At 46.8% G+C, this 24261-nt stretch overlaps 1 protein-coding gene and 1 long non-coding RNA gene across 6 annotated transcripts in view; both read left to right on the top strand.

The window, feature by feature from the left end:
- Positions 1 to 24261, top strand: part of Fas3 (fasciclin 3) — a 478993-nt gene that overhangs the window by 71065 nt on the left and 383667 nt on the right. The window lies entirely within an intron of this gene.
- Positions 13318 to 24261, top strand: part of LOC143353365 (uncharacterized) — a 235537-nt gene continuing 224593 nt past the window's right edge. For all 3 annotated transcript variants that reach the window (XR_013082116.1, XR_013082117.1, XR_013082115.1), the window contains exon 1: positions 13318 to 13433. This is a non-coding gene — a long non-coding RNA (uncharacterized LOC143353365). The remainder of the gene's footprint in view (positions 13434 to 24261) is intronic.

Raw genomic sequence — 24261 nt, 5'->3', positions numbered from 1 at the left:
AAAGTGCTATGTCGCTTATATGGCGGCATCGACCTGAGCTTTTTCTGAGCTATTAGAAGAACTGGTTTACCTAATAACGTGTAAAAAAGATTTCGAAGAAATTTCAATTGCTAGGAATTATATGAGGAAATAAAGAAAAAGGCACCGTCCAAAAATTTTTTATTTGCGCTCGCAATTAAATAAATTTAAAACGTGTATTTCGTAGATCCATGTTAGTCACACACTGAAAATTTGATCGAAATCTGAAACTGAACTGAAAACAGAATGAACGAAAAGTTTAATCGACGACTTTTTGCGATTGTTGTAGGTTAATTAAACCCGAAAATAGCCGGTACTCGGTACAGCCGATGCGTTGCCGCGTCAGTGTCGACAACCTGAAATTCTGATCTTTTTAATTAATATTATGAGGACGCGCTTTGTCACCGGTCGCAGCAATTAAAAAAGCCTCTCAGCCTGGAAATAGTTACGCGATTCTAGTGCCTTTTACGACCGCGTCTGTATGAAACACGCTCGCGACTACTCGCGAGTCGAGTTCCCGTGTCCGAATAGAGTGCTTCCCTCTTTCTCTCTCGCGAAACCTAGTGTTTATTTACGAGAAGATATTCTGTTGTTTAACACCACGAGTCGGTGACCGTAGACATTCACTGTCGCATAGTTATTTACGCAAACGTTATATTCGATTTGACGATATCAAAAATGTACGACAGACATTCGGACAGACTTCCATCAAAGAAATCCATTATCTAAGAATGCCTTGCGTCTCTTCATTATAATAATTTTAATTGAAAACTTCGTTGTAGATGCAAAACTTCCGTAAAAATAGCTGTTTCTACTCTGCGTATAAAATGTACATTTTTTACGATGCTACAAGAGAGATTCGTACAAGACATTTTATAATGAGAGCCATTTTTCAACGATACGTCGGATATTAAAGGCGAACTATTTCACGTTTGGAATGGTTGCGATACCAAGAGAAAGTTAAGCAACCGTAGAACGTTTACTACGGTTCTACGTTCGAAAACAATAAACGAAGGAAATAAGATGTTGATTGCGTGGCGGATTGCTGTGATTATCCCGAGAAATCTCTGGAAGCTTCAAGGTCCGTTAACTTCCACAAATGGAAAAAATGTCCCCCGGACAAAGGAATAAATAGCTTGCGACGACGTTCATGATCTCTCCGGGGGAAGAGGTCCACGACCTCGGGAGTCTGACAATCTCTTTGCTCGTCCTGTTCCTTGGCCTCAAGGTTGTTAATCCTTTAGGTTGAGATCGTCTGACCGGGCTGTTCTCGTCCGAATAAACAGCCGGTACATAGGACGCGATATAAAACAGGCAATCCTCCATAAAGCTGATTGCTGCATTAATCGGGCGCCCGGTGGCCACCTTTGAACTAGCTTCCTCCTTAACCTAATTGCACGTAATCGCTCGTAGGAAGCGCGTAGGTGTCGTCACAAAAATTTCTAGCGCGGACGAGACCGTATGGAAATGTTTTTCGTGCCGCGGCGACGTTGATCCGAGCGGTTAAGTGTCCCGTTCTTGGTCTAGTAACCGGCTAAAAAGTCCAAGAGCTGTGGGATTAAGAGCCGCGGCTGCTTCAGAAAAAGCGCAGAAGTGTGTGTGTACTCGCCGACACGCAGAAAACGTTTAATTGAAAGTCGCGCGCGCGCACTCCACGAAGCTTTACACTTCAATTTCGTGGAAACGTTTGCGGCTATTGTTTCAACGCTCGCTCGTCGATCAACAGTTCGATCAGAATCATAGAAAGCAGTAGATTCCTCTCGGACTGTGTCGATAACGTTCGGAAAGGTAATACAGCACATGTACGTAATTGTCCGCTCTTTGAGAAATGTAGAACATCGTAATTTCCCAATGAACCTCATACACGGTTTCAACGGGCGCGTTTCATGTTATATTGTAACAGAACGCGGGGGCTTAATTAACTGATGAATGCACATGTCAGATTACGTGTTCGGATCGGTTTACAGCGAACTTTGATATTTTCGTATCTCTAGAAAATGTAGCTGGCAAATCAATTCTGTGGAGTGAAATGAAGCTAAATATCGAATTGCAGTCCTCAAGGATCTATTTCTACAGCATGAGTTCATGAATGGTTGCAATTTCGATAAAAGGGAAAAGAATCGTTATCGGAGCCGCGCGGAGATCGGTTCGGAAGCTTTTGTTGCTGCGTTTTGCTCGATTTTCGCCGACATGTACGGCGTCAAATTTTCATCGCAGCGGCGTGGCCACGGGCGAAACTAGATTATTACTCTTTCCGGGTTTGTTATCTTTAAGTGGCAGGGAGTGTTTTCGATCGGGTGATATTTCAACATTGCTGTTCGACCGGCAGCAGCGCGGCGCGGAGGCTTTGCGATCGTAAACTCCGGAATTACAGTCCCGTAGAAGCAGAACGTGGCCGGGTCGGTCGTAAGCCGGTCCCGGAAGAAGGGACGCCGGGAGAGACGTGTAATGACCTTAACAATCGACATGATTCGAGCTCTCTTCCTTGATGACGGTCACCGTCGGACGCTGATAAGCTTCCTCGGCGTCACAAACGCACCGAGCCGCTTGGCCCCCCGCCGTCCCTTTCGCAAGAAACGAAGCCGAGGCCCGAGAGACCCGAGACTCGAGGCCCGGCCTCGATAGGAACGACGCGGAACCGGCTGGTTCTCGCAGAAAATCGCCGACGGTTCACCGAGCACCGAAGGTTTATCATCGACCGGCCGCGCGAAAAGCTCGTTTCATTTATCGGGATCGATCGTGCCGCCAGATTTATAATTAAAGAGGCTCCCCGTTCCGCGAGCAACTCGCATAAGCGCAGAGAGAGATCGGTTATCCGATACGGGCACGGTAGACGCGCGATATATAGATTAGTTCTAGCCAGGGCGGTCATTGTAACGGGAATATTTGTAAAAACGTTCTGCGGCTTATCAGAGCCGAGAATTTCGCGATACAACGGCGTATCGGGAAAATTTAGATAAGCCGAATCGGTGATATAATAGACCGCGGTGCTTTATGCGTTTGTAATGTATGAAAACGTTAAAACGCGGTTTTATCGCGTTTTTTACACCGCATTGGAAGCATCGGCAAGGGAATGAACTACGGAGGGAAGCGCAAGAAATCGAGTCTCATTTAATTTTAACAAACTCGTCGATGGAAATGCGCTTTTTCCGAGTAGGCAAATTTGCACTTTCGCGGTCCAGTCGTGCCAAGTAGACTTCTATTTCAGTACACGCTGTAAATGGAGTTATTAATCATTCATGAGGTGTCCACAGCAATAAAAATTCAATCTTCTCCTCTCCGCAGATTGTGTTCCTGCAAGGAGCACCTGGGAGTAAATAATTCATAGAGATATAGATGCTTGCAAAAAGATCTAACTATGTGAAGACCAAAGAGTTATTTTTACAGGACTCTATGATGTTGGACGCCGCGGGGCTAGACCTGCAAACTTTGCTATCGGTTGCAAACAATTTTCTTAAACGTTTCAGTCCCATGAATTACGTATGAGCTCGGTTACTTTAAAACGAACCATTCGATATGTGCGCGATAGCTGAACGAATGTAATACGTAGACTCCGGATTTAGTGAACGTTATCTGGTGATAACTTTCGCTAAATAATTTGGCGTATTAAAATTAAGTTACCTACATTTTCTGCAATTTCTGGATCGTCTGGCCTTTATGCAGAAACATTGCCTATTAATGTATGAATGCATTAGCTAATTAGACTGATATAGGAAAGGAGTAAAATCGTGGTAAAACACTAAAGCCACTGATTTCATTAGTTGATCATCGATTTAGCACCATTAAGCAGTCGAAGTATTTTAGCTGGATTTTTGTGATGGTCGAACCAATCGTGACTAGAAACTAAATCCACAGAAACTAGAATCCAGACCAAACACAATGGAAACTTACAGCACCCGCAACACACAAGAACGCCGGAAAATATGAAATCGTAGGACCCAACAGATTTCACCGCGCTCTCGTCGTCTGTTTAATTTACTAGGAACATCGACAGGGGGCGAATTCGCCCGAATATTCCGGCGGAACGAAATTTGCATAAACTCTTCTTCCGGAGTCTAATCGCCAGGACCGCGGCAGCGGTGGCAACGGTTGAAAAAGCGCCCGAGCAAATTACAATTCGCAAAGAGCGCAGCCGCTCGGCGAGCGACTCGCAACAGGGACAACGGTTTACGGGAGGGCCGATGACGTCGGTCGCGGGGAAAAGCGTCGGGAACGTGGAAACTACGGCAGAATGTGGAGCATGCAGCTAGTCGACAGGGACAGGCAGCCGGAGACACCGGTTCGGGAGAGGAGCGCAGAAGAAACGGCGGCAGGAACTGGAGGAGAAGCGTCGAGACGCGACAGATAAATGCATTTATGAGGGAAGGACACGGGAGAGAGAGAGGGCCCTGTGAGAAGGAGAGAAGAGAGGAGAGAGAGAGAGGGAGAGGAGCGGGTCGATGATGTGGGAGGGAGTGAAGATGAGAGAGAGAGAGAGAGAGAGAGAGAGAAGGGAAAACGACGTACATTAACAACATGATGGACGGCGGACGCGGTCTGTCTACGATACCCAACCGTCGCCGTAATGCACAGGAGTGCAGGGAGATTGTCGTTGGTCGTCGGGGAGAGAGGTACACGCGGGGCTGGCCGGGGGGAGGGGGATGCCGCATCTAACCGTTCGACGCCCACGCGACGAGTGCAGAATCGCGAGAGACTGCTCTCAGGGACGACACGCCTCGTGAGCCGAGGCAGAAGAAAGTCAGAAACGTCGAGCGTGCTGACGACGACGACGACGACGGCGGAGAAGAAGAAGACTCTACGCTCTCGCGAAGACCCCGAGGAGAACCATCCATTATTTCCCTTGTAAATTCTGAAGACTCTCTCCCCTCGTTCGGCTTAATTGCTGACCATCGTAGACTTCATTAGAACTAACTTGCATTCACCTACGAAGTGGAATCCTATTAAGGAAAGTTCAAGCGGATCGAGAAGTTTAACGGAACATTATAAGAATAATCTCGGGCGTTTCGCGAGCCCGGGGAAAGAAAAAGGAAACGGGAGAGGAAAAAGCGAGGTAGCGGCGAGGGGAAAGTGGTCGGAACGTATCGATGATCGTATAATCCCGTGGCCGTTCGTTGCCAGCTCTCTCTCTCTCTCTCTCTCTCTCTCTCTCTCTCTCTCTCTCTCTCTCTCTCTCTCTTTCTCTCGCTCCTGTTTTATACCGCTGTCTCATTCTCTTAATTTTCTCGTAACCGGAGATGAACGTTACACGGATAATTAACTTGGACCAATTTCTTTTCCCCTACCCCGGCCGGTTGAAATTTTATAAATATACCGCGATTTTCTTCGCCGGGAAACGGGGCCGGGGGAGGGGACGGTATCGAACGTTCCCGTTTCATAATGAAATCATAATTCTCGGGGAAGCCGAGACGGCGGGAGTGAATTAAACCGCAGCTGATACGAGAGGTACGGCTTTTTCTCTCCGCGTTCTTTGACTGCTAATTGCGTCATCTTTGCGGATCTCGAAATTAACAGAGCGGCGAGAGCTTTAACTTTCTTCGCGGAAGAGTCACGCAGTGATAATAACGATAATGCCGCCTCCTCGGAGCCGTAAATTCAATTACTATGGTAAACAGGAGTAATTGCGTAAAAGAATATTTCTCAAGGAAGCGGTTTTCCAGAAAAAGGTCGTATCATAATTATTTATAATCTCTGAACTATAAGACTGTCCTTAATTTCACCGTAGAGGTACAACACGACCGAATAAGAATCTTCGATTCGTCGAGATTGATTTGCGAGAATGACATTCGAAGAACGGAATGGTGTTTCCAGCATAATCGAGACACGCCAAGACGAAAGTCGGTGCCAATATTGCCAGCCTCGAACGCCATTTTCCAGGACGTGTCCGCGCGAACTTTGCGTTTCAAGGAGCTCGACCGCGGCCCGACAATAGCCCGGCTGTATTATGAAGCCCCGGCGTTGTTCGTTGTAAACTCGATCCAAGAAAGGCACTCGACATTATTGCAGGCTCACCGGGTATAAACGTCGAAACTGAAACGAGATCTGCCGCGAGCCACGGTTGCATGATTGCGAAAGGCATCGAAAGAGGTATAACCGGCCGATATTGCTGTCGATTGCGAGCAATCGCACGCTGGGCCAATGGGTGGTACCCCCGCGTATTAGCGTGCTCGATTCGCTTTCGCGGGTTGCAACGATTCCATTTTTTTTTTGTCCGACGTTGTCGAAAAACCGAGCGGGTTTCCCAAGTGGTTCGCCGGGACTGCACGCGAATCGCTCTCGTCTGGCAGTTTCCGGGACGATGAACGCGGGAATCCGTTCGTTGTTTACCGTGTCGTTTGATCGTAAGCGAATTAGGCGTTAATAAATCCATTCGGACGATCGGTTCTCCGGCCGTATAAATCAGACAGTGCCCAGCAATCTGTCAGCCGTGCGGAATCGATCGCCGGTCACGGATCGGATTATCAATTGAATATCATTTATCGAGCGTCACCGTGGAATCTCCGCTCGGCTCGATCGCGCCGCTTCAGGCGACGTCTGTTATCGATTATGCGGGCAAACTTATTAGACAGCGATTAGCTGTTATTCGCATGCAACGTACTGACCCTATTTCTCTCGAGGCCTGGTACATAGGGTTAACCACAAACCCGCAGACCTCGTCATAGTCATCGTCGTAACTGTCGACGGCCAGCTTGTCTTCGCCCACCGCTTCGCCGCGCCGCTGCCGATCCATCTGACGTACCTACAAGGTACGCAGGTACATCGATATCGTGACCATATGGTGTCCCCCATCGACCCTGCACTTGGGCGCTCCGCTACGTGCAATAGATATTTTAGCGAGCCGCCCGGAAACGCAAACTGAAACCGGCGACAGACCTGCCGAGAAAAATTCAGTCACTTTTTTTCTGTCATAAATACCGTAATATAAATTGAAATGAATTAAACTCAATCGGTCGAAGACAGTAGTAAAACGAAAATGAGTGAAACACAATCCCTTGTGAGAAGAATAAAATGGTTCCTGTCTTAAATACTGTGAAACGTTCGATTCTTTTTTATTTGACCTTTTAAGTTGCACCAACCCCTCATGATCATTAGTATGAAAAAAGTATTAGTAAAACTAGTATTAGTAAAAAGTACCCTTACATATAGTAAAAATGTTCCCTGAGAATCTGACAATATAAAGGAACCGTAATTTGTTGGTTTAAAATGTAGAGCAAGAAAGTTTTAGCATTCCACTAAACTACTTTAGGATTCGGAAATGCCATAAACGAAGATCCACAGTCTAATCAGGTAACGCATTGTTATTGTACCGGATTGTGAACATCTGAAGGCAGTCATTTCAGCGTGTCTAAATATTCAAGGAAACCATATTTTTAGGTTGCGGTCGCGAGTAAGTTTATTGGCGGCTATTGTATCTCTTTTCTCTGCTCGATTTCACTGAAGACCTCACCGCAGATATTTTAACGATCGGATCTCTTTGCTATAGAGTTAGGATCTCCGGATCGCAAGATTAGTATTCGGGCTTTACGGTCTAATGAACCGAAACATTCTCTTTGCTCAAGGATGTATCTAATCAGTTCAACAAATCGAAGCTGAGCGCAGATTCCACGGAATTCTGATATTCAACTAATTATCGACTGTTCTAGTTTGAGCGGGGCTGTGTAAGTAGGTAATCCAGCCTTTCTCAAATCCAGTTCTACAAGCCACCTTTCGACATTAGCTGGTTTCCATAAAATTACATTTTTCAGAGCGCTACGTCTTCCTCGATTTTTGTCGATAAGAGAGAGATTTATCGGGGGACCTATATTTGCCTGACTGTAAAGCTATTCGCCGATTCGATCATAATTAAACGTAATCTCGCACTAAGTTTAGACACACAGACCACCTGCTCCTAGGGCATTATGGTGACACAATAAACCAGCTTATTGATACTGAAGCTGGCCCTTTCAAGTAATTATGATCCTGACCATAATTAAAACGTTGCTTTACACGCTAAAAGCCTCCAAAAGGTATACGATAAATTTTCTATCTATCTACGTTTACGAATTGTTAAACTCCTATTTTATATATCGTGAAAATTCCAAAAGCAGAATGTTCAATATATTTTAATAGCAAAGAGGAGCGAGCTACCGTGCAAGTTTCTTCTTTTAGTCTTTGTCCGAGATCTTCGAAGTTGAAACCCGTAAAGATGCACAGTCCCCCCTAAACGTTTACACCTATTTCCCCTGGCCGGGACGCAAACGATTTAGCCCACCCTATAGAATCTACACAACGACAGAGACATTAGGAGCGTCGGTGGCGAGCCCCGGGTCGTTTCGAACCAATCGGCTCGTATCTGCGTGTGCACGAAGAACGCGCGCTATTCGAGCCACAAGGTGGAATGTGCGTAACGTAGCGTGAACCCTCCGATGGCATGGGTGGAGACGGTTCCACGCAACCACCTGTGCCCACGGGTCAGCATTTCCGGTTTACACGCTGCCCGCCGTTTTATACGTCGTTTTACCGTTTCTCAGCCGAGTCCGGAACGACCGTAGACAATATTCCCATCGAAATTCATTTAAAAAACATCGCACATCGCCAAACACCCCTAATGGCCCAACAACGAGCACTTGTCTACAAAAAATGTCCATATTGTAGCTGCTAATACCACGTAATTTAATGCAGACAATTTTTATTTGAATCATTTTAATATTAGGGGGACCCATAAGTAATTAATTATTTTGAAGTCTAAAACAAACTTTGTAGTAAATTCAAGTTTCTATTTCTTAATTTATTATATTTTCTCCACCATTATCAAGGATAGTTTGCCATCTTTCCTGCAAATTTTCAATCTGCCGCTTATAGAAATCCATTTCATCTCCGATGACGATTCTGCTAAGAAATGGATCTCTACGAAATCTGGATAACAATGAAGTGCAAATTGATCGACGAATATTCTCGTTGGTCTCAGATAATCGATGCGGTACCCGTATTCCTTGCCTATATGCCTTTCCCATTTCGTGTAGGTGCCTTTGTATAGTTGACCATGTGGACCCAAGGCTTCTCGATAATTCTTGTACACTTAATTTTGGATCAGCTTCCACTAGAGATTTTAGGATGTCATTCTCAAATTCAACTGGTCGTCCACTTCGAGGTCTGTCAGAGAGATCATAATCACCAGCAGCAAACCTTCTGAACCAACGTTGACACTTGTTGACCTTCAATACATCTCCATAAACATCGCAAATTTTCTTTGTTGTCACCGTTGCATTAAATCCCGCATGAAAATGAAACAGTATGCAATGACGAATATGATCCTCGGGAAGTACGGACGCCGCCATTTTATTACAGGGTTGTAAAAAAAAATTATACTTTTTAGAATATTTTGAGCACAGGCTGCTTTACCGAAAACTGTAAAAGAATACGTGTTTCCTCTTCAACGATCGGTACAGAACTAAAGGCAAAACAAGTTCTTTGCAAATAATGGATTACTTATGGGTACCCCTAATAGAACGAATCCGAAGCGTTCATCACTATCCAGATCGATCCAAGACGGTTTGAACCGAACACCCTGTAGATCTTCTGGTGGGCAACAAATTAGGATGTGGGCGCGCGTAGGGCGTTGGCAGAGGGCAGTTGCGAGGCGTGCACTTATCGGTCGGCGAGCACTCGGGCTCCGGAAGACGATCAGCGTCGCTGGTTTCGTCCTCGAGCAAAATGGCCAACGCGCTCGTCGTTCTAAACGCAGCCGGTCGAAATGAAATTAAACGTTTCAATTGTCGATCGTGACGTGTGGCGTAGAGTCGATCGTTTGAAGCATTCGTAATTATCCTTTTATTGAACGGGTGCGCTACGTGCTCGAAATTCCTAATCGTCTATCGTTCGTTAAGCGTGGCCCGCCCGCCCGCTCGATGTCGCATCGCGGCCCCGTTCGTTCGCCCGATGCCGGCGCTCCCTCGCGAAAATATATGGCCGGTCGCGCTTGAGAATTATTTGTCAACGTTAACGGGAACGCGACTCCCTGGCTAGGCGTGCCGTTCACTTCGCTTATTACGATTCCCAAGAGTCCATGCGGCGGAATAATAATATATCTAGATGAATCCGATGCCTCGCGATGAAATTACATCCGACCGGGTTTTTTCTTCCGCCTACGTGAGCCGCCGTGAGTCATTCTCCTGCATTATCGGTCTACTTTGTTCGTTTCACATGCCGAAAATATCCACCGACTATCCCACTCCCCCACCCCCTCCACCCGTCTTTTCCTCCCCTTCCGGTCCATTTTTCTGCGACGACGCTGGAAACTGCAGAATCCTTCCCCGGAATCCACCGCATTACTTAACCGGGACTAATAAAGTCTCGGCTCGCGTATAAAGTGTGAAAAATTCTTGTCCCCCTCGTACGCTGTCCGTTATTTATTCTTCCATTCGCTTCCTACCGTGAAATATATTTTACGGCGCGCAATCTCGCCGAGCGTGTACACACCGTGGCCGAAAATTATGCCGGCGGAGCGATCAAGAAAACTCTCTCCGCAAAGAGACACAATATTTCTTCGACTGCAATTTCCACAATCACGGTGAATTCTCGATGTATGTCAACAACACGGGTCTTGCCAGCGTCGTGTATCGTCCAGGAGACATAACCGAGCCGTGTTATGTATACACTTCTCGGCATCCGAGGCCTCTCGACCTTTGCGGGCCCTCACGGGATATACCTCGCGGTAGTGGGGATAATTCCGCGACGTTTGTCATCCAGGCCTTGGCGACATATATGGAGAATCACTGTAAACGTAATTCTAAACGTTTACCATCGCCGAACGACTCTGTAACGAAATGTAGCGAAAGTGATAGACATAAAGCATAGTTAAAAAATATAAAAATAATCACATCGCGTAAGAAATATAAGGTAGCAAATAAACACTTTTTAATAAGCGCTTGTTTTACCTTCAGCGTGGGTTTTGGAAAAAATCGTCTGGCGGCGTTGAGGTGGCTGAATTCCCCGCGAGCGTGTAAACTGTTGCATATTTTACCGCGCATAATTAACAGGCGAGGGGCCACGGGATAAGACAGTGACTAAACGACAAGGATCCGTGGAGACTTGGATCCCGCTGCTGAAGGTGTTCACTGGACAACGAAGGATGGGGACGGGGTTGGAAGTTGAACACGATGGATCAACGGAGGCAATGCTCTCTTTAGTAGGTACCCGAAGGGGGTTTGTCTGCACGGTCTCTGTGCGAAAGCAGAGCAACGGATGAGCGAACAGGAGAGAGCACGTAAGAACAGCAAGCGAAAGAGAAAGAGAGATAGAGAGATAGAGAGAGATGGAGATAGCGAGGGAGTGAACGAGAGAGAGAGAGAGAGAGAGAGAGGACAGTAAAGGCAAGCAGCAGGAGCGGTTGGCGGTTGATTTGCTTGGTTTGGCCCAGACAATGCTGAGATGATGGCTTTGTCTCGAGGTAACACCGTTCAAAGGCTTTCTGCTCCTTCCTTGTCTTCCTGGCGGAGATATAGAACCGAACATGTACGCGTGTTATATATACAATATCTATATATATATATATATGTGTGTTGTAAGAGGTCATCGCCTGCGATCTCGTATCGCCAGATATGAATGAAGAGTGTTTGGGAATCAAAGCGGATGTTTATCGATGGCGGCGTGGTCGTGCGAATTGCGTGTCCGAGAGAGGACACGCGAGGAAATTTCGGTGACCGGTGTAACGCGCGCGCGTGTGCGTGTCAAGCTGAAAATGCAGTGAGAACGAAGATCCGAGCGTGGGAATTGTTATTCGTGTAGTCAGCGTTCTTTGACGAAATGTTGACGTGCGATTTCCCTCTGTCAGCTGGCGACCCCTCCACGGGAGGGTAGAGTTAAAAACTAGTGGTGAAACGAGCCGGAATTAATCGGCTCTTCTTCGCGACGTCTCCGCGAAGTTATTTTCGTCTTCTCGAGGTTGAGTCGCTGAAAAATTGTACAATTTTGAATCACGCTGGACGTTTTAAAGCGAAGTTTCTATGGCGTCACTCTGGAGGAAAATACGGGCAAATGGTTCCTCGAACGGGGCTTTGACTTCCAGTGATCCATTCTATCGATTTCTGGTGCACGTTACACATTGGTTGGCCGGCTCGCGATTTGCGACGATCAATTAGCACCGTCTCGACACCGGGTTGACGTCGAAATAACGATGAACGATCCATAAAATTTAGTAGCGCGGCGATACGCCAGGATTGGGAAACGAAGAGCTGGCTGTAAACTCGAAATAGGCGGATAACGGAACGGGACACGTGTAAAACGGCGATTCTTCCTGTAGTCGAAAGTTTCGTTCCATCACCGTTCGCCGGTCACGAATTAGTTTCATCAACTTTTACTTCGTTCAAGACGAGATGGATTTGCTGAATTCTTTATTCGATGTTAAAGTAGAGCAAGAAGTGTACCATGTTCTCGCAAAAACTACTGGCGCCCGTTTTCGAGAAAACGTCACTCAAGTGCCAGACTTGTGTCTTAATTTTATCGCAATCGGCGATCTCTAAAACCGAGCATTAGCCGAGAGGTCGATGTCGATTCTGAAACGAACGAGAGATGAAAACTATTGTGCACTGCAAATATTATGTAGTAATCCCCTGTCAACGTGTAAATGTCACAAACAATGGAAAAATGAACAATACGTGGTGATATTTCGTTGTGTAGACAATTATATATTTGCATCTCCGGGAATTAGATTTACAATCCCGAATGTCCCAGTATGTCGACATTCGTTAAAACATTCAAGAAGATATTTGCAGTTTATTCGCGCGGAGGATTTATTCGAGGACGGTAATGGAGAGAACGAATAATTGTGTTTGGGAAACAAAAAAAAAAGGGAAAAATGGAGTACACGGTGGAGGCCGGTAATATAAACAGTCGACTCTCGGCGATAAATAAAGCGAGGACAAAAGAAAGAGGCGGGAGGAAGCTGACAAAGAACAAACGCAAGAAAAATGTGCATTATCGATTGTAAATTTTCTACTGTTACGTGCAATTTTGTAATCCACGCACAAACGCTACCGAAACTCGTCGTTGTTAATATTGTTCGCGTAAATAAACGCGCAAAACGTGTAAACAATCGGTGCGGGCGGAGGGCTGCGATACGTAGGAGTCAATAAGCTTCTACCGCGCGGAGTGCGAGTGCCGACTGTGTGTTTACATTCCGAGTAGCGGAAGCCTAAATTGTCCCCTCCAAGTAGAATCGGTACCAAGCCGGAAACTGTAGACTATGAATCGCGGGCCCGCAGCAGCGAGCAAGCAGAGGCAGCAACGGCAGCCAGTAGCATCAGCGTGGGACGGTAGTTGAGCGCCGGCCGAGGGAAAAGTAATAAACGTTTAGGCTGGCAGCGAATTAAAGAGTCATAAACGATCGATTGGTTGCCGGTCGACGGGGTGTGTATGCCGTGGAATTGAACGGGAAGCCGGTAAGCCGACGAGTTATTTGCATGTCTGGATGGCGGATGACATGCTACCGTTCTCCGTCGAACGCCACTCTGCAAGAGTTTACGCGGCCAGGCCTCGCGGCGCGGTGCTTCTACAACGTCTGCGCTTTTACTGCGGCCGAGCGTCGCGCGGAAAAGTATTCGACGCGTGACGCCGGAAAATTCACGGTTCGTTGGCTTTTATTGTACGCTTTGATGGCGGACATGTCGAGCGCGACGGCCTGATACTCGCTCCCGCCGAATTCCTTCTGTCGCCCCCCTCTGTCCGATCGGTTAACTGTAAAATCGAATCGGCGAAAGAAGCGTTTCCGACGCTTACAGCCGCCAATTCGAGGCTCGTTCGCGCGTTAATCAAACTTTCCTCGGTTCCGAGACATCTTGTTGCTTCCTAAAATCATCCGCACCGCACCGTTCGCTCTCTTTTCCAGCACCCCTGCGAATTTTCAACAGAGACTCGGATTCTGTGTGATAAAAACGACTGGGAGCAGTAAAGCCACGCCCACAGACAGCCAGAGCCGCGCGAGAGATTAGGTACGGGCGAAGCATTGGCCGAGCACCGTATCGTAACGGCTAGGCTCCGCCCCTTCGCTCGCCAGCTGGCCCGCGGGCCATGTAACAGCTCTTTCTTACGAAAGTCCTACTTCTTCCTCTTCTAGTTGTATTTTGTACTAGCTCACTAAAATCTAGATAAATGTATTGACTAATTTCCCACACGATTCCGATCTTTCGACGGATCTAATCGAGTCAACGAAGTTATCACGTGCGTATGCTGTCCACGTCGGTTTGTTCGAACTCGACAAAACAATTTCGTCTTCTATGAAACCGAGAAATGTTCGAGATTTTATCGGCAATGTTGGGGGAAAGTATGAGGGGAATAGAACAGGGAACAGGATACCCCGTAGCAGGGCTAATAAAATTCTATTTCCTCCGCTAAAGGTTCGAATAAACTCAAGATTCGCAGCGGCTGTAAACGTATAAAGTACCACAGTCTATTCATTACGAGTCCGCCGACGCAGAATGTTCAGCTCCGCCGGCACAGAATTACTTTGCAGCTACGTTATCCGGGACAACGATACAATGGCGAACAAAGAGCGGTACAACGTAGCACGCAGCCAACCCAATTGATAAGGAACAATTAGCGAAACTCCATTCCGCGGCCGAATAAATTGGAAGAAGCGGAATCGGAGAGCTACCTTTGCAGGTGTAGGAGCGTAGCTGCAAGGATTTGCGGGAGCGCACATGCAAACGGCGAGCCGTTCGCTGCGAAGTATCGCATTACGGTGCGCAATCTGTAGCCTTGGTCCACATTTACAACCTCTTTCCTACTCCTTCCACCCGTCCAACTGCACCGTGGCGTGGGTGCACCGGCGCGGCGCGGATGCTGCACACGCTGCGTGTTGCGCGCGCGATGCGTTCGCACAGGCGCAGGCACGCCAGCTTACGCGGATTGCAAACGCGGTCGCGTCTCGGGCTCCGCGCGGGCATTACTTTAATCGACATCACCTTTAACGACCGACTATCTTATCGCGCTTTAGTCATCATCGCGTTATCGCTCCGAAAACTTTTATCGTCGCGCAGTTATCCGCGCCGGCCATCGAACGCTCAGTGAATTGCACCGCTCGGATTGATTCGGACGGCCCCGCGGAAACTATTCAACGGCGAAGGATGTATAGGTGTCGCTCGAAAGTTGTCGCATATTTTCTGGCCTATTGTTGCTATCGCTTTTGTTCGGCCACTGCGATTTCCCTCCCCCTCCCCAGTCAATCGTTAGTATTAAACGAGAATTTATAACGAAGTACCTGTTGATCATCGGTGGCGTCACTGAACCAGAGTTCCGCGATCGACGCCGCCACCGGGAAGGTTTGTGTACACTCCTCGACGTTCTTAATTTCGTTAAAAGCCATAACCGACCCGGCACAAAGGACAGAGCCCGTCCCCCGTCCCGGAAAAATTTCAAGCACCCGTCCCCGGGCGCGCAGTTAATTATTACGTTTTTCACGGCGTAACGTCTCTCGCCTCGCCTTTCAGGCTACATTACCGAGCACCGAAAGAACCGTCACCAATCTTTCCGCTTTAACGGACCGACGAAACCGTTCTTATTGACGCCGCCTCAATACCTGTTCCCGTCTACTCGAATCGCTCCGGGCAACTTTTTTTCATTGTAATTATTCATGGACGGTTTCAGGACCGATGAGTTTACCGTTTACTCGTTAAGGATATGCGTCCGCGAGGACGTTTATTGCGATGTAAAATGTTGCTTCAAGACCAATCGATTGTTCCGGGTAAAAATTCTTGGATGCTTCGCTGGGCAAAGAATAGTTGAACAGCTTCGGTCATACAATTCGGTGACACGACTCTTCGTGTGTCTTAAAAAATTAATTTCGTTCGTAACACCGTTGCTTGAACCGAACAGGTGTCTTTTGACACCTTTGGTGGAAACAGTGTTAATAAAGTTTGTACTATTTCTTGACCCCTTGCCCTACAATATCGAATGTATGTTATTAATTTCCTTTAAACCGAAATAAAATTCTATTTAACACGTTAACTGCCACGTCAGCCACGAATTTTATTGGAGTCTTTCGAATTCAAAAGGGTTAAGACAGCATCCCCTGTAATACATTTTAATTACTCTGATTTTGTAGGAGTCTCTGGGCTTGATTTTTGGCACTTAACGTGTTAAAGAAGATTCTAATTTAAGAAGAACATACAGACATACAATGCACATAAATTTTCTCCTTTTTCTTCTTAGGAAATTGCGGATTACAAAAAAGTCACTGAAACCGTAAAATAAATCGCAGTGCAAGGGGTTGAATTAGCATCGACGACGGAGCCATGAAATTGCATCTCGCCCCAACTCTCTCTCGTTCGAAATAAAGATAGTCGCGCAGCTATTTCCCGGAGAAACAACAACAATGGCGCAATAAAAGCGCATTATATGCTCCGGTCGCGCATGACCGACTAATTAATCCGCGTTGTCCTGCAATCTCGTCGGGTATCGCTCATCAGCGTATCCCACCGTGATTCACGGATACTTTGGGAGGAGCGACTCCCCTTAGATTACCATCTCCCGCGTCAACGAGCCAAGATTTCTAATTAATCGGTTAATATAGCGCCTCCGGAAATGACCGAAGTTATCCCCGGGAGGTGAGTAGGACACGGAGGACGGAGCTGGAGAGGGTAGGGTGAAGCACGATGGCTGGGCCTAACAGTTAGATCAGAGAGTATGGTCCCCAGACTGTCTGCAGACGCGCTGCGTCACTCCCCTATATTACGCGTCGTTTCACGGTCGATCGTGCACTCTGAATTCGGCCGCCCTAATTTGACATCGCCGATATTTTCCGCTTTTGTCGGTCGCGCGAGAGGATGCATCGGCGACATATGTCCCGGCGACCCTCTGATTCCCCTGCAATTTATGTAAGTACACAGTGCGAACTGTCGCGCATCTGCCTCACTTCGCCTAGTCTCGTCTCGTCTCGCCTCGCAGCGGCACCACCGTTGCTAATGTTGACAGAGGAGGCGTGAAATTGAACGGAAATCATTCGACGATCGCCGTGACGAAATCCCCAATATTCCGCTCGAGGGTGCACCCATTTTTTCTTTCGTCGCGAGATGGAATGGGCGTCGTCATCCGTATTAAATACTTGTTTCCCTGTTTGCACGGGCCAAGTGGATGACATCCGAATTTCGGTTTGCTCCGGATTAGGGCGGTCTGAGTGCCTATTGCCGGCGGACTATGTTGATCCCATCTTCTCTTTTCTCTGACGTAGGCCCGCTCGCATATTGTTACCGGCTGACGATCGGATTTTCTCGCAGGGAATTCCCCCCCCCCCCCACCCCTCGGCTCAACGGTGTCTCGATGCAAATTCACGGAAAACAACGTCGCATGTTCTCTCCTAGTGTTCGTTTTTTATTTTTTTTTGTTCGGTTTGCGACGAACAGCTATTCGTCACCCGGTGATACAACTCCGATATCACGAAGCCGTGCCCTCTCACAACAGTCTGAACAACAGTTGGACAACTCCCGGCGAGGGTGGCAAGGGTAGGCTGCTAAATCACAGGAGGCAACTGCTGGCACGCCCTTTTGCCCGTGGCACCTCGTACGATTCCGGGAACGACCTCCTTAACCCCCGCCATCCATATCGAGCTTAAAGCTGTTTAACGACGCCGCTGCTTCGTAAATTGCAATTCTTTTCGAGCCAGCACCGGCGGTGTGTCGCCTCGAAGGGTTGCGCCGGAATGAAGCACCGGCCGACCCAGATGAGATTTCTCCTCGTCGGGAGCTGTTGCCTTTGTGCGCACCAACCGTACTCCTCCGTGGAAATTTTCGGAACCCCGGCCGTATAATTCCACACGCACTTCGAACACCGGACGCTTTATCGTTAAACGTACTTGTTGCTTAACTAATTCGAGTCGTGCTCTTTTCCGAATAAACAGCGCGAGCCACACGTTTTCATAAAGTCGAACTTTTCGGACCCAGCAAAAGAACTTCACGGCACACTTCTGTAATGTGTAAACAAAAATTCTATTACTATAATACTACTATTAGCACTTTGACTGCCAAACTAAAAACCTCAAAAATTCCATACAATCAAAGTAAGTTATTTAATGAAATGAAAATTGAAAGAAATTAAATTCAGTAGTCCTCCAGCTTTCTTGAATTTTAACAGATCCTAATCAAATTTGGTACGATGAATATATTAACGTAAAAATTCATTTTAAAACCTGGACAGATAATTCCGTCACCCACGCATGGGTGACATGCCAGTCAACGCGTTAATACAGTATCTTACAGAGTATACGATGTGTAGACTGCGGATTTTATGCGTTTTGTTACATTGTGGATAGTGTTACTCCCGATGCAACAAGGATATTATTACATTACGTTTGGTTTATTGAGTTTATTGACACTAGGCATACAGAGCACTAAAAATGACTACTTTACATTAGTTTATAAAAATAACACGAATGTATCTATCAAAATTTGTAGCCATTTTTGTAATAATATATACCCGAGGAAATCAATTTGTTAAATAATTCCAATAATCTCAAGATTCGGAAATTAAAATTACAATTCGTCATTTTGACGGGTCCCGTAAATCTAGTGTTAAAAGAAGAACCACATGTTCATTCAACTTGTGTTTCTCGCAGTCGAATCGGAACATATTCTATAAAGTACAGCATAAGAGTATATAGTATATAGTATAAGTATAAAGACCCGCAATCTAGCGAGGAATGTCTCCGTAACGTCAGCCAATATTGCTTGACTCGATAATTTAATTCCTGCTACAAAGAATATTGCAATAGCAATCTTTCCCCGTCTATGAAATGCGCCTTAAATGCTCGATTCTGGAAAAACATGGCAGCATTACGGTGCAAATGGAAAAGTTTTGCACATCGTACCGCACAGATAAGGGTCGGATGATATTCCCGTTCTCGTGCGGGGCGTTAAAAATTTTATTTGATTTGCCGGAGCCTCGAACGACGGAATCGCGTCTTGGCGTGACGCAGGCCGATAACCACCGACCGAGAAAAGTCACGCATGCCTAATGCCGGTCGTAAAAGCGTTAACTCCGACGTGAGAATGGAAGACAATATACTTGATGGTTTATTTAAATTTTTATACGCGCCGCGTCGCGCTGGCTCGATTCTCTCGCTTCCGAAGATTGCCTCGGACCTATAAATTTTGCGACATCGTTTAACTGACATCGTTCGATGATTACGGGCAGATAGGACACGATAATTGTCCCCCGAGTTAAATCGATTCGAAGTGTTCAATCTTTCGAATGGACCTAGCCGAATGGGGGTGGAGAGGGGGGATCTCTCTCTCTCTCTCTCTATCACTCTTTAATCTCTTAACCGGTCACCCCAGCTTTCTCGCGCGGCGCAGCGCGGCGGTGTCGCGAACGAGCCGGAGGATTGCGAGATCCGCAAGCGTGACTGAAATCGAAGCGCGGAAACGGTTTACGATCAGCCGGCACCATTAAATCGAATCACTGTATTACGATTCCTCCAACTTCGCCGTCGTAATATTGATCTGCCGCCTCGGGCTCGCCCGTCGCCGAAGAATTTCGGTTTATTAACCAGCGAACAATTTAAATGTGTCGCAGAATCGCATTCTCGTTAACCGCCGAACGCGGTCGAAATAATTCAATGCTACTCCTAAACGGATCCCAGCTCTCTTAAGGGCCCGGGATAGTCACGCGACTTTTTAATTAATAATTTCCATTCACAGCCTTCAGACACACAGACTTAAGATCCGTCTTGGTCTTGATCCGACGGGTCTTAAGTCTGTGACTAAACTTGTCACATTTTTTGCTCTGTACTATCGATATTATAAATTCTGACACCAGAGACATGCTTCGAGTTTTTGGCTTTATTTCGCAGAGAGTCAAGAGAAAATATAGATTTCACCCAGAAAACTCATCCAATGGCATAAAAATGCTTGGGTTCCACGGCATGCACATCTTCAATTTTTGGCCTACTTCTCTGCATAATCTCGGCGGCTCCTGGTCAGTGCGCACTAGATCGAACCTTCCTCTTTCGAATGAGCCCTTTACCAGCGACAAAATATTCTTATACAAGGACGAAAACTTGAGGCACGTAAAACCATTTTTTGACGGTAATATAGTCACTCTACCTTATCTACGAAGATCAGGCCCTTAATTCCAACATTCCAAAATGTCTTCACTGTTCGTACGATTTTATTCAGCTTTTCAAATTGCTTTGCGATTTTTTGGAAAATTCAGGGGCTTCGGACTCGAACAAACAATTGCGCGTTCACTTGCCGCAGGTCCCGAATTCCCTTCGCTGCAATTTTCGATGTTGCACAAATTCCGCTCACGCGACACGATTCAACACTGGATATTAAGTTTGACTGTTCGATGGAAAATTTCATCCCGCCGATACAGAGCCGCGCGGAACGACCGTAAACGCCGGATAACTGTTATAATCCCATTTATTATGACACGGAGCGTTTATGGCGTTGTTATTATCCGTGTCCTCCACCTAGACGATTTGCCGATAGACCGCACATTAGCGATAGTGATTTGTTAATTGCTTTGTCTATTATTCATCTATGTAGTGAGCCAGCGAATTAGCTGGCTCTCTGTCACGGGGACTTGTTGTTTACGTTAATGTAATTTCTTTATTAATGCTCCCGGTTGGACAGCCGCAAATTACAACTAATCGATACGCGGTCAGTATGCTTTTTCGCCGTCCGTGCAGTTAATTAACGGGCACGCGCAAACAGGATTTCGCGATTGTTTTCAAGCATTTGTTAGCTTATTTAAGTTAGCTTGCTTATTTAAGCGATGGGCGGTTTAAAAGAAATGTGTGTGCTTGGGCATTTTGTGGTAAAGATTCTGCTCAAAATTATAAAATTCTGTGGACTAAATTAGACAGCAATTGCTATTACAGAATTTCTAATGGCTTTTAACCGTCCAACGCGACACGGCAAAATCCAAGTCATTCAGCTCAGAACGCTGCAATGCTTTTGTGTCCCGCCAATGGCGTGAGGCTTCACCAAACACAGTATAAACACTGTGCATGTGCTCGAATGATTTTTTAATTTTGCTGACACGATCTTGATATTTACCTCAACCCTCGCTACAACGAGCACGCTGTTACGAATAATACAAATCTACCGAGCATATTTCACATGGTAAACGAAGCAGATGTAATGATTCGCGACCACGACCGTGCAGTGGTGGTCAGTTTAATAAGCAAAGCCGGACATTAACGGTGGTCGTGTAAGTGTGCCACTCGCATTCTTCGACAACTATCGGTCGGTCCCGACGAAATATTTCGCGGGACACGAGCTGCATAACCGCGTCGCATCGCGTCGGTTCGTTTTTCTGGGCGAGGCTCGTTCAATTAAAATTCGCGACGGCGATATCGTTGTAAACGCGACGACGAAAAAGGCTCGCGAGCTACGAAATTGCAGCGGCGATAACCGGCGCTGAAACGGTTACTCTCGGCTCTCAGGAACTCGATAAACACCGGCGCTCTCTGCGACGTGTAGAGAATTCGGGTACGTTGCAGAACGAAGGCAGGACGAAGGCACGGGGGCGGGCAACACGTTAAACGTCGAACTCCGCTCGGCCCACGCGAATATGATGGATAACAGGTCCGCCGTTCGTGTTATGGATGAAACTGGAAGACTCACCCGGGGCGTAACATGAATTAGTAACTAGCTGCGACCGCGGGTTAGTCGCACGAAAACCCGTGCAACGTGACACGAGCGCCCCACCCACGCGTTCTAGCTTGCTCTCTCTCTCTCTCTCTCTCTCTCGTTCTCTCGCTCGTACCGCAGAAGGTGCCTGTTATTGAAATTTATATTAATGCCCCGTGGCCGAACGATTTTCGTAATTTTCGTCCGGAAGCGAACACGTGGCGCCTCCAAGGACGAGAGAAGACGAACGAGGTCGGCCGGGTCGCGTGCCCCGGGAGGTACGGTCGCCATCGCCTAATGAAAAATACGGGTCGCTGTGATGTAACCTTCTCTCCGGAGCGTGCGCCTCGAACGGAAATACGCAAACACAAGACGCGGGTCAATGTTATGACTAGCTGGGGAGTAAAATTGGACGAAGGGAAACGCACGCTCCGGGCGGAATTTTCGGAGTTTCGTTCGGGATACATTCTTGTTCTCTTACACGGAGCCCGGAGTTTAGTCCCGGACCACTACCGGGAATGTTTCCGCACAGTTTCGGCCTCGTATATTGACCCTTTGCCTCGTAATATCGGGACGCACTCGCGACCAACGTTTTCCGGCATCGTTCGTTAATTTGAAACGTTTTCGCCGAGGTTCGTTAGGTATGGGAAGTTTTCGGCCTTGTCCCTTTCGGGGATTTTACCAGGGGTGTTTATTGAAACCTTGACAAAAAATTTTTATTCGAAAATCTCGATTTTGTGAGGACCTTATGATTTTTGTTTGCTGGTCAATTTTGTTTTTACTTTTTTTGAAACACACTTTCTACGAAGACAGGTGTTTTTAGATGTTCAGGATCCCTATAATTTCTACTAATTTCGATTTCAGTTCTCTATAAATGGTATTAGACACTGCGGATTTGCATGCTGAAATGTAACTATTAACTTGAATGGCGACTGTAAGGTACCACTAAAAATTGCTGTATCATTATTCAAAATATTTTTTACATTATTAAATTCGTTTGCATTAATAAATTACGAAAGATTTGAATTGCACCAAATATTCTAGGTCGGAAGAAACGTTTCGTTTTGGAGTTAACACACCTTGCGCGGGCACTTTGCCGCCGTGTTGCATTCATTCTTGCAACGCACGTTTTGTATTTTTGCAACGCATGTCTATCCGATTTTATTGTAAAAACGTCACAAAAACCCATCGATAACAATAATCCATCAATAATCCGTGAAGAACGACTTTAGTCGCTTCCCGCTCAAGATGTGAAATCCGCACAAAACGGCTTTAGTCGCTTCCCGCGCAAGATGTGTCAAAATAGCTTCGAGTGCAAAGGGTTAATACAAAGTAGATAGATGTGACCGGAAGTGTCCCTAAGACGGCAGGCAAGAATCGCAATAAATAATAACAACAACTTGACAAATCGTAAGAGAAAAAATCTGGAGTTCGTCAGATTGTCTCGAGCGTTAGTGTACGCTGGGTGCGCGAGTGTTGAAAGAATTAGGAGGCTAATTTCCCCAAAGGTCTCTGGTCCTGCGGTAGGAGCGGCCGGAATAGCAAGTGGTTGAAATGAACGAAACACCCGGTATCTCAGTTACACGTCGTTCCAGCAGCCACTCGGTTATTAATTCGACCTTGTTGACATTCACCAGGCGGTCGTGCGATATTAAGTTGGCACGCGGCAGAAACAAGACCGGGAGGCTATTTCCAACGTGCCGCCATTACGCGGGCTTTTGTTTCCCGGCGGCGCGGCGGGGTGTGTAACGATCGCACGTCCGCGGATAACAGGTTTTGTCGTGGTCTGTCTTCGCGGGGCTGCCACTGAACAGAAACAATTTTTGCGAGCGACGGGAACAGTCCTTCTGCCGGGCTGCGAGCCACGTTTCCCGTCGCAAAAACCGTCGGAGAGAGGCGACGCGACGGGGCCAAGGACGATTTTTCAATCTGTCTGTAAAGACGCGGCCCCGCCGCGATAAGAATCGCAATTCCGCTCCTGGTCGATGTAACGTTTCGGAGCTGATTAAATTGCCCCGGAGTCAGAACGATGTTGCGGGCCAGCTACGTTTCGTGGATAACAATCTTTGCGCGCCGGGATTCTGATCGAAGCTCCGTAAATACACCGGGAATTGCGGGACGAGCAATTCGTCGGCCCGTCCTGCTAATTTCGCATGCGGAGAACACTTTGTTCCTCGTAAATATACCATCGTTCGCCCGTATATTCGTCGTTCCTTACTTTCGAAATAATTCTGTCGATCCCCGTCACTTCCAGCTCTAAAGACATTCTTAACAATCCTTCGTCCGACCATGTTCGTTATCGATCCATCTCCTCTGCGCAGCATAGGGGATGTATCCTGTACACGTCGTTTTCTCAACGGGTCTCCTCCCCTTTTTATTTCGTAGGCATCGTCGGGTAATATTCTATATTGAAATAGCTTTCGACGAAATCTATGTAAAATACAAACGTGGCTCTTCGATAAAGGTTTCTCTAAAGTTTCAAATAAAAATCCGAGTTTTAAATAACCGCGTCGCTTGTGATGGAATAAAATCGACCGAATAATGATAAACGGTCTGGGCTCTCTTTTCATTGTGAGAATGAAAAGGCCGATTACATCGAGTGGTTCTGAGCATGCAGTTTAAGCGAAAGGAAACGTCTATC

The sequence above is a fragment of the Halictus rubicundus genome, chromosome 4, assembly GCF_050948215.1.
Source record: "Halictus rubicundus isolate RS-2024b chromosome 4, iyHalRubi1_principal, whole genome shotgun sequence".
Taxonomy (NCBI): domain Eukaryota; kingdom Metazoa; phylum Arthropoda; class Insecta; order Hymenoptera; family Halictidae; genus Halictus; species Halictus rubicundus.
The sequence above is the reverse complement of the archived record's forward strand: the minus strand, read 5'-3'. Positions and strand labels throughout refer to the sequence as shown.